Source organism: Halyomorpha halys, unplaced genomic scaffold, assembly GCF_000696795.3.
Source record: "Halyomorpha halys isolate HHAL.00 unplaced genomic scaffold, Hhal_1.1 Scaffold94.1, whole genome shotgun sequence".
NCBI classification, from domain to species: domain Eukaryota; kingdom Metazoa; phylum Arthropoda; class Insecta; order Hemiptera; family Pentatomidae; genus Halyomorpha; species Halyomorpha halys.
The window spans coordinates 1,228,987-1,240,756 of NW_027114465.1; positions in this window are offsets into that span (position 1 = coordinate 1,228,987).

Below are 11,770 nucleotides of genomic sequence, written 5' to 3' on the forward strand. Positions count from 1 at the left end.
CTCAGCCACCACAGCCCTCCAGTCGCTAACTAGTCACCAGCTAGTCACCAACTATTTTCTCTAAATAATGTCCATCTCCGATCAATAAAATTTATTTCCATTGTTTAGTTATTGTACCCAACCGTATATATAAGATTTATATTGTTTTAATTTATTTAAAATATAGACAATTGAAAACACATATAGACAATTGAAAAACATCCTTCTGTCGAAGTCTGTGTGGAATTTTAATAAAAAATATATAAATAATAAAACTTAAAAAAAAAATACGTTTTATACCTCAATAACAATGTCTGTTACTAGTCAATAGTTTAAAATACCAATATAGTATTTATGTTTTAAGAAACAAATCAATGGTGACAAAATATGGTATTGCATTAATCCCTCAAATAGTCCACAAAGCTCTTTCCAGTGTCGTCCTAGATTTTTTGGACCCAAGAAATAGAGACAAATAAAGGAAATAATTCATTATGATTCTTCGGTAGAAAACGGATAAAAAAGAACCTTTTTATAGATTCCATTCTTTCTATTATAACTTACAGTTTGCCAATTCAGTAATCTCAGAATGTATATTGAAAATAAATATAAGAAGGCAACCGTCGTAGAAGAGGTGGTTAATATTTTTACCGGCAATCCCAGAAGGCTCTCATAGCAAACCTCTTCACCACCTTTTATATTTTTGTATTTAGTGTGGGTACTGTACGTAATCTGTGCAATAATTAATTTTAAGCTCAATTTCAAGTTGCATTGTCAATAACTTATTGCGATTATAAGTAATAAAAATTTAAAAAGAAATGATTGAATTTGAAGAAGTAGAAATAAAATGGTGGGGTATTTCTGCGAATGACGTATTACATATCTTTGTTTAACCAACGTTTCAGAATGGACTATATTTATGTGTGTTTTTTTTGTTTTGTTTTTTGCGAGGACCAGTGGAAATCTTCTACAAAACCATCTACCGGAATCTACAGCCTCCCACAGCTGCTGCCACTTTGGGACCTTCAACTTTTGGCATAAGGCGCGACAAAAGGATGCTATTTTAATTGATTTGGCGCTGGTATACTCAGTGTCAACATTAAAGTGGATACGTTCATCAATCATGACTCCTAGATATGACGGGGAACGAATTTCGTGCCTACCCACCGTGACTTAGTTGGACTCAGTCTGCTTCCTGTTACTAGGAGAATAACGGTCTTGTAATCTGCAAGTTGTAGGCCTACCGAAGAGAGCCAACCTCGGAACGTGGAAACAGCATGGTTGCGATGAGTATAACTTCTTCCTAGTACTTCGTCGCTACTATAACTGGAACGTCATTCGCAAATACCACAACTGTGGCTCCTCCCGGCATTATCAATTTGAGGATTGTATCGTACATGACGTTCCACAGAAGAGGCCCTAATACCGAGCCCTGTGGAACACCAGCAGTCACCTTTGACCAATCTCTGAAAGATAAAATAGAACTCTATCTTTGAATTAGTCTGTGAGAACTCTCATGGTGGCTGGCACCGCCATTGTCCGTAGGGCATCTATTATACAGAACCATCTTGCAGTTTTAAAAGCATTCTAAAATCTAGAGTGATGATTGCTGCATAACACTTAGCACCTCTCCTCCACCATTTCGACTACCATTCCAACAGCATCTGTCGTGGATCGCTGTCGAAATCCGTATCGAGCTCGCGAGAGGCCATTAACTTCCTCCCTGAACTCTTGTACCCTGAATGAAAGGATTTTCTCAAATACCTTACCCATAGTATCCAATAAACGAATTTGACCCAAGGTTGACGGGTCTTTCAGTCTTCCCTTACTCTTTGGAATAAGTTCGTGACGCTGTCTCTTCCGAGGTTTCGGAATTGAGCCTTCACGAATGCAAGAAATGAAGAGATCGATGAAAAACTAGGGCCGTTTTCTGAGTGCCACCTTGAGAGCTACATTAGGAATTCCATCCAATCCTGGTGCCTTGCCATGTTGTAGATACCGAGGCAATGTTCTCTATCTCATCCTCCGTGATTTGTGGAAAATCCGTTGTGTATGTATTGTCTATACATTCAATAGTATTCGTCTGTTCCGGGAATAGTGTTCTGACAATATTGTCCACAACATTCGATCTCGTGGGGAGCTGCATCGTGTCTTTACTAAGTTTCCTGAGTGCTATTTTGTAAGGCCTATCCCATGGGCCGCGTCCGTCTCATCACAGAGTTATCTACAGCACCGTCGTTTGCTTTCTTTAATGGCTTGTCGGAGGTTCCTTCTAGCTCTCTTGAACTCTTCCTGAACCACAAAAAACTCCGGAAGACGTCTCGCTCGCTGAACGTCTCCTAGCTTCGTTGCAACACCGGCGAAGATCGGCAATAGTATCCGTCGACCAGTACACTGAGAAATGATGTTTTCCAGGCTTTGAATGGGTCATAGCTGCATCACAAGCCCCAGATAAAAAAGAGTTCAGTATACGCGCCTTTTCCTTCACGAATCCTGTCAATTCACATTCTCCCTTTCTTGTAGGCGTATGCAGTGTAATCAATATAACCAGATGATCACTGTTTGTATAAAATCCACAAACCTTCCAAGTTGCGATCCGTTGCAGGCGACCACTCACAAACGTCAAATCGATGATAGATGATCTTCCTGATATGTTCCTTATGAACACAGGAACATATCACTTATTTGAGCAAAAGCTTCGAGAAGAACTTCACCACGTCCATTTGCTAAGCTACTTTCCCATTCAGTTGCCCTTACGTTTAAATCACCCGCTATGATAGTTGGCCTATGGCAACTAGCCTCTAAGACAATGTGATCCAACAAATTCACAGTCTTCTATTGTGATGCTGGGTTAGGGGTCGCAGCTTAAGATGTACAGGTCTTCGCCCTTATAAAGACGTAGTGCGATGCGTTATTCACTTTCTGGATAGCTAGGGAATCACAAGTCCAAATAGCTGCTCTATACCACTATATCGGATACCCATGAGCTGCTATCCAGATTTTTGTACTGTTTGCAGAGATTAGCGACGTCAATGTGCTGTACCCGTACAGTTTGGTAAAGGAGATTCTGTGCAGCTTCAACCAAATTCAGCTGGAGTAATTTCATCTGCGATGTTGGATTTGCATCATTGTTCTCAACACTGAACGGAAAGCTGGACAGTTACTACTTCCGCTGGGGTGGTCAGCGTCTCCATTTACCGCACATAATGCGTATTTCGGTTTCAGATCACAGTCAGTTGTGTGTATGTGTGTGCAATGGGCTAAGCCCTCCCTTGGCGAATTCCTCCCTACGCCCATATTATACCAAGTTCAACAGCTTTGACGAGGTCCCTTAAAAGAACCAGCGCGAAGAGTTTCAGTGAGTCTATGGACTATGGAAACAGCGCTGGAAGCGGGGTGGGTGATGCTCGAGAGTTGTATGATGAAGACTTTTAATTCACTGTACAAAAATCTTTTGCATTGTATTTACAAAAACAGACTTGAAACTTTCTAAACCCACCATGTATGCCAAATAAGATATGGAAAACATTGTATATCGAAGAGTCTTGCAAGCAAACTTAATGGAATAAAAGATACATTGAAATTTATCTAACCAAAACATACAAATAATAAAATTTGAATTAGAACTAAACATAATATTTGATATCAAACTTTCAATTGTCTTTATTTAAATTATATTGGCTAGTCACCGAGTATTATAACAATCTTAGCCCGAAAGTTTTACTAAATTTGTTCATTATTAGAGGACTCTAGGTATATCATAACAATTATTTTTATAATATAAAATTCTCATCCAACTCCAAAACACGGTGTATGGAAATAAAATTATCAACATACCTATGCACATACACAAAGTTTCCAACCAAACTCCATCTCAAAACTCACTGGCCTGATTCTTTCTTTTCGATCGATTACAGATTCAGATTACTTTTTTGAAGCATCTGAAAAAAAACATGGTCCCGAGAAGTTTTTTTGCAAGAGCAGTCAATTAATAGCTTTTTGCACTGAGTGCTGTCAATGGGTCGTTCCGGCTAATGTATCTCCCTCCCCTCAACCTTGCTACAACATACGATTATGTGCAATTTTATAACCAACTGAAATGATAAACAATTTTCTTTAGGTTGAATGTATTGCATGCTAGTATATATATTTTTTTTAATTATTACTTATAACTTCCAACAATGGGAGCTGGTTATATAATTCAAATAAGCAAAATAAAAGATACTTTTAGGGAAGATTTTTTTCAATTCGTTATTTAAGACTATTTCAATGTGCATAAGACCTATCTGATATTGAATACTACTTGATTATACTTCTTATTATATTAAATCGAGAAAATTTTATAATCAATTTTCTAAAATGGAACTTATGATTGGTCGATCTAAACAAAAGATTATTGCTGTAATATCCTAGGCATACGCATACTGTAATTTCAGTTTCGTTCGATTTTTTAGTTTTTGAGCTACGCTCTTCACACACTCACAGACACACTGACCATTTTGCGAAACTTGATTATTTAGACTCAGAGTACCTCAAAATGTGTATTTTCATCGAAATCTCGAATTCGAAATGTTGCACCATCTTACTATTATATATATTTATATATATGAATGTGATTGAAGTAAAAATAATAAAAGATCAAAATATTTTTATCTGAGATTAAAACAACCTCGGATGCCCAAGAGAAGGTAGTTACAGTAATCCACAGCGCTCACAGGTGACGGTCTAGCTCATCACGGCCACTTCTTTGAGAGGCATCCCTTAGCGAGGAGGGTGTGAGAGGATATTACACGCCTTTTTGACCGCCTCTATAAACTAATTCCTCCCATCAGAATCTCAAAGGGCACCCCCGCCCGATGTAATTACAACCTAGGCCAAGGAGCATAATCAAATGCAAATAACTTGAGCTTTTGCAAGGCGGTTAATAGTGGCTTGGTCGGCCATAGTCCATCACACATACAAATTAGTTATTAAAAAGCACATCTCCCTGTTGAGGCAAATAGTCAATTTTGGGATTTACTCGCTAACTTTACATGTTATTTACTTGGTGACTTCAGTACCTCCGAGATTTACTCTTCTGCATACCAAGAATAACTAGGGAAAATACTATTTTAATGGAATAATTTTAAGTGATAAATGTAATATTATTTAAGCTAACTGACAAACCTACCACAAGATCACTTTAGGTAGAAATTTAAATTCAAGCATTAATACTTTGAAATTGAAAATACGTTTTAATATTGATAAATAAATTAACAATAAACTTAATTAAATATATCTATTAACATGGCATATCGGTTGGATAAATTGCTTGCGAAATATGTGAAATAAGTTACCCTCAATATGAACAAAATTTGTGTATCTATATAAAAAAAATTTCTCGCAATTCAATGGCAGGAATTTACTTAACCCTTTCACAGTGTGATAAAATAACAAATTCTAGTCCAAAAAATGTCTATGTTTTTCATGCTTGGCTTGTACTAAAAAAAACCTGTTTTATATTTATCTCGTTAGTATTTAGTCCTTGTATGATAGATTTTGAAATACGGGATACGATGTCACAATCCAGAGAGTAGTATTTTGTTTCCTTCCTTACTTTCTTCCACTTATTCGTTTCAAAAAGCACCTTACACAAACCCTATAGGGTGTGGCCTTATTGGTGTTAATAAAATGGTTTTCTGTCAATCGTACCCGTGTAGAAGTAGAGAAAGGACTATCGCTTCTGCTCTACTATCCATGTTAGATAACAAAAATACAATTTAATGTAATTCACAAAAACTATTTTTAGAACTGATGAAGCACAAAACTCTGGTGCGAAGAATTGTCAGGTTTCAAAGTCGACGGCATGCTGACTTTAAAGCTAAACCATGTTTCCTTCTTTAGTTAAAATAATCTTAGAAAACAGGAAGCAAAGAATTTAGCCATAGTCTTAGATATCTTTGGTAAACTAAACAGTTTGAAGGCCTTACTCTACCTGTGCGTGGCACAGAATAAACTGAATACTACTTGACACTCTGCCCGTGACCGTCTCGGGATAAACTGTCAGTGAGTTGAATTGTAAGATCGTCCGGGTGGTGGTCAAGAAAGATACACAGAATTGCAAAAACATATTTAATAAATAAGTTGTTTTCTTTATTCTGGGATGCATCCCTTTAGAGTAACTCTATACAAATATTTATTAGGCTTCAGAGCTCTAAAGTAGAAAATAAAAAAAAAATAATAACAATAAAATTTATAATTTATAATAAAAAAACTATAAATAATTTCAGGTCTTTGAACAGAAAAATTAAACTGATGATATCAATAACTTCCAGAGAGAAAAAAAAGAATAATGCTTTACTTTTGCAGGTTTTTTCCCTCAATGGGATGCTACGTTCTGGCATCCGCTGACAGTGCCCATACCATTGCAGTCTGCTCCTTCCAATCCTCTCCGGAACTCCTTCGGTCACCCCTAGCCTGCTTCTAATATCCTCATTCCTGACTCTATCCAGACGGGTAATCCTCAGGCATCTCCTCCAGAAATCCATCTGTGCTGCTAGTAGTTTGGAGTAGAGTCCTGGGTTATGCATTCAGGTTTCTACGGCGTAGTTAAGTGAGGGCTCAACAATACTTCTAAAAATTTGCCTTTTGCTGTCCGTTGAGATGACCGTATTCCAAAGGACTGAGTGCAACAGTCTGGTCAACCTTCTTGCCAGACCAGCTCTCTTCCTAACCTCAGATTCCGACTCACCGTTCCCATCTGTTGTCGACCCCAGGTATTTGAAGGAGTCTACCTTCTTAAATAAACTTCCATTAATCTGAAGGTCCGTGGCCTCTCTCTCAGTTTACTGGCAGGTATTCGGTCTTATCAAAATTTATTTGTAGATCCCACAGGCTGTAATCTTTTTTCAGGGCCTTCAGCGCTTCTTCCAGGCCATCTCTGCTATATATGACCACTGCTTGGTCGTCGGCAAAGAAAAGGGAGAACAGCATATACCCGTTGATGCCAATGCCTTTCCCGTTCCATTGCACGCTCCACTCCTTTACTGCCTGTTGTAGAGAGAAATACTTTATTCATATATGCTGCCTAAATACATTAGGTTGCTATCTGACACAGCGTACTTATCAATCCGTAATCGGACATATTTACATTACATATTCATGGTACAATCATAAAAAAAAGATATACAATAATAGAATATAATAAACAATTTTTTTTTTTCACCACTACAGTTTCCTTTTACAATCCATTTCGGTCTGTACAACCATTACAAATGTTTCACTCACTCCCATTTTTCCCTCTCATTTCTGCTCAATTATTCACCCTATCAACAAATTCGCTCTCCGGAATTCACCCTCCTAGATCCTCTTCAGTGACCCGCTAAAAAAATTCAATATAATACGGTAATGTGAGATCAGACCATCATTCATAGTCACAGCAGTAGATCAGTCTATCAAGAACAAACAACTAGATATATTTTACAAGAACAAGAATAACATATAGATTACGAGGAAAATATAATTAAAGAAAAAAAAACCGGTTACAGGAAATACTTGAATGGATAAATACGTTTTTGAAAAAACAAAACAAAAAAAAAAAAAATAATACTAATGGAAATTATAAATATTTACAGATTTCATGCAGTAATTCTAATACAGTTTGTATGTAGATGTAAATTATAGACTTTAATTCTAAATGAACAGGGAAGGGGGATTTGAAAATGGAAAGAGTACTGGAGTGTCGGATGAGTTTAGAAATAGTATTCCATAGGGAAATGGATGCAGTATGAAACGATTTGTCAAAAGTTTATCAAGATTTGGCCTGTTATCAGTAGACTAGATATAGATGATATGATAATAATAATAATATGAACAGCTGCACAACCCATGAAGAGTCAGGAGTTCAGGACATCATAAGCAACTACTTTTTCTAGGACAACGATAATATAGGGAGTTGATTTGATCAGAATCGCGCACGACCGACAGAAATTCCCTCAATTAAGCGTATCCATTTTATGAGGCTGAGTGGATCCCAGGAGAGCTCCAGGATCCACCCTCGTTGACTCACGGCTTCAGTAGCTCAGCGCCTGACCTCTATGCCACACCGTCACGTTTAGATATATTATTTAAAATTTATGGTAGCACCCTCGAAAAATTTAATATAATTTCCGTTATTAGCTCTAAATTTGGTTTTAGCTTTTTTGAAAACTTGGTTCTGAGTATCCCTATTAATCGCTGTTCACTTTCAAATGATCCCACCGATACTACTAGACAATCTTCAATTCTTAGAAGTTTACAAGCTGCGCATTTAAATGAACCATGTTATTATACTTACAGATTGAACTTGAAAAAGAGCAGAGGTATCTCATAAAAAAGTCTTCATGTCGGCATATTGAAATGTAAAAAAGAAAAAGAAATTAGAGTTAAGTCGACTTCATTCTACATTCAGGCAGTTGTTGAAATAGAGTTATATAGGTCGAAAAAAAGAATTGAATATTCCCCCCTCCGGGGCTGGAAAGGAGATAATAGTATTTTCTAATACAGCCAGTTATCTCTTCTTCAATGAGAGCCTGGGAATACTAAGTCGATACCAAATTAAATACAATCGATACATTTTCACTTTGTTTTCGTTCAGCTATTTATATTTCGAAAAATAGGCAAAATCTTCATCAGTTTTAAATATAATATAAGCAGCGGCGTATCTAGTTTATTGGGGGCCCAGGGCGGGCAATCCTAAAAATACTAATGTTTTCAAGACCGCTTCATTTAACTTTTTTTCACTGTAAACAAATTAGTTTAATCAGATTAAACATAAATTGATTATATTTATAAGATTATATAATAAGATTAAACTTATTTTTAAAATTGATTACTGTACATTTTAATTTACTTTAAAAAATAAGAATTGTTTTTATTTTTTAAATATAGAGCAGTCAGAGAATCAATAAAAATAGAAATTGAGATAGATTGATAGAGGGAAGATTTTGTTGTTTGTTTCCTATATAGTTTTCAATTTCACGGACTTTAACACTTTACTGTGCAACGTACAACTCCCACCAGGTTCGAGTGATTATTATCCTCGAAGGGTTGAAAGGCAGTTTAAGTTTCTATTTATTTTTTTTTAAATTAATTATCCCCTGGCACGAGACTGTTCGTCCCAATCCAAACGGGACAAAACAAGATTTATTCTAACACCGTTCCAGGCCTGCTTTAGTTCAACCTCCATCCCCCTCCCCCGGATTACAACCGCCAAAGGTACTATTGTCTGTATAGAACCATTGTTCGCGTCACGCACTCTGTAATGTACAATATAGATACCTGTCAGTCAAGTCTTGGCTCTATCTATTCCAAATCCCTCCAAATATCCCATTACTAGTGTTTCCCGTTTTACTTGTTATACCGAGGTTATCCCAGTAACGGACACCAGTAATCAAAATGTAGCCAGAGTGTTTGTTGAAAACGTGGTACTTGACATGGAGTTACCGAATTGCTTTTGACGGATCGCAAAGCCAACTAACCTCAGCATAGTTGGGGGCACCATGTCAAATGGTTGGTATAAATAAAATACATTTGTTTGATGGTTGATTGGAGATTTTTTACCGGACGCTCAAGGATTGCGTTTCTCACAACCTTAACAGTAAAAGGTAGCTAGCTGACATACATACCAACAGCTTTGGCGGCATACAGAAGTTACATCCACCGTTGAACAGTAAACGGTTCATGAAGTTCCACTCCCAGTTGCCGACAGTTGAAGGACCAGTGACCTACAACCTGGGAAACCCAACCTCAACCCGAAGACTGAAGCCCAGACTGCTACAGGACATTCTTTTATAAAATTTTTAATAATTATAAAATTAATTCATAGTCACACTACCTCTATTTACTTATTATTCATTTTATTTACTCATTATTTTTTTTCTCTCTTTTCTTCTCTCTTCCATTTTTCAAATTAACTTGTTTCCTTTTACTATTAGAAGACAATTGTTTATTTTATTTAAGTGTACCAATATCATTATTTTTTGTTATTAATTTTACTTTCCTCTTTTATTAAGAAGCATTATTCTTATCTATTTATTTTATTTTATTTTTTTCCTTTTTTAATAAGATCATTGTATATAGTTAGGAGTGTCATTTGTATGACTATACCTCCTCATAATCAACTGTTGAAAAATATATATAATATAATTGGAGAAGTTTGTCGGGGGGTGCGGTCAGCAAAGAACAACATAAATAAACAAAACTATATTTATTTATTTTATGCCGACGTTTCGACCTGAGTTTCAGGTCTTCATCAAGGGTTGTGGCGTAGAAGGTATTCCAATCATTTACCTTCTATATATAATATAAGTTATATCAACCATGTAAGGCCCACCAGGCCGATCTGGTATAAAAATAAAATAAAAATACGTTGAACAGTATACACACCTACAGTATCCTTACTTACAGGTTAGAAGTAGGTACTAGTTCAGAACTATCTTTTGTGTTCTATTCGCATTCTAATGCTCAAAACCTTGAATTCATTCCTAAAAATATCAAATATTTCAAGCACCGATGGTGTGAAAAAATCTTTTCCTAGACCTTTAATTAAAAATCTTTTACTAGAAAGTATAATCGCACTTTCAATTCATTTTAAGTTCAAGTTCCCAAAAACCCATTTACGACGTTTTCGATAACTGATATGCCATCTATAACAAAGAAAGATGGGCTCTCTAAATCCCTGTCAGCATTTTTACATATATTGACAATTTTCTACATAAAATAATGTGCCACGATGAAGTCAAAAGTGTTGATCTTCTTAAATAGACCAAATGACTTTCTTCTGGTAATAGATTCCAGTTAAGGAGAAAGAACTAGAGGAGATCCAGGATTGCTCTAAGAGGTTTGATACAAAAGTTTTGACAGAAGTTAGTGCAGTCCATTTAGTTTTAGAAATATTTCTCAAAGTTCGGCCCTATCAATTTCTTCTATTTTGCACTTTAAATGTTTAAATTTTTTTGTACTTCAAGAAAATACAATACAGTTGTACAAAAGTGTGAAACATCTCTAAAGGTGGATCCACATGTTGGCCGCTCGCCACGGATCGGAGGCTCGTTCAAATGCTCGGCAAACAAAGTGCAAAGTGCGGGCCATCCACATGTCAGTGTTATTCAGAGAGGCAAACATGGCGGACGTAATAGTGGTTTCAGCCATTGCACTTGGATTGTATTATTTTTATTACAAAAAAATAAAATAAAAGGAAATTAAATAAAAATAAATAAGATTAAATATAAAACTTATTATAAAAAGTACCAACAAACACCTTTAACCTCATAACAGCTCTCAGTTGTAACTAGACAAAGAACAATGGTGTAGATGCTACACGAGCGCTCTCACGAACCCCTTTGATCTGTGTCCAAAAACCGACTCTCGACGGCTCGGCAACGAGCCTAGGCCAACCAAGCCGAGCCACCTATCCACATGCTCGTGTATGTCTGAGTTCGCCATGGCTCGGCCAACATGTAGAGGCCCCTTAAGATGCACTGAGACACTGCATGCAAGTTCAAATGCTATATTTGTTTTACGATCTTGACGAAGTATATAGTGTCTCGGTTGAACAAATGACTTTGACAACTTTTTTTCCCTATATTTTTTTTAATATTGAACAGACCTAATTTCTATAATAGAAAAGTCATCTTTGATGTGTCTATTTCTGCTTCACTTAAAGAATGTAAAAACGGCAAAAGTTGCCTTTCTAATTAGAATTAGATTCCCTAAAAGCTAATCCTTGGTTACCAAGACTTTTACATTGCGCTAATCCAAAATCCTCCAAGGATAC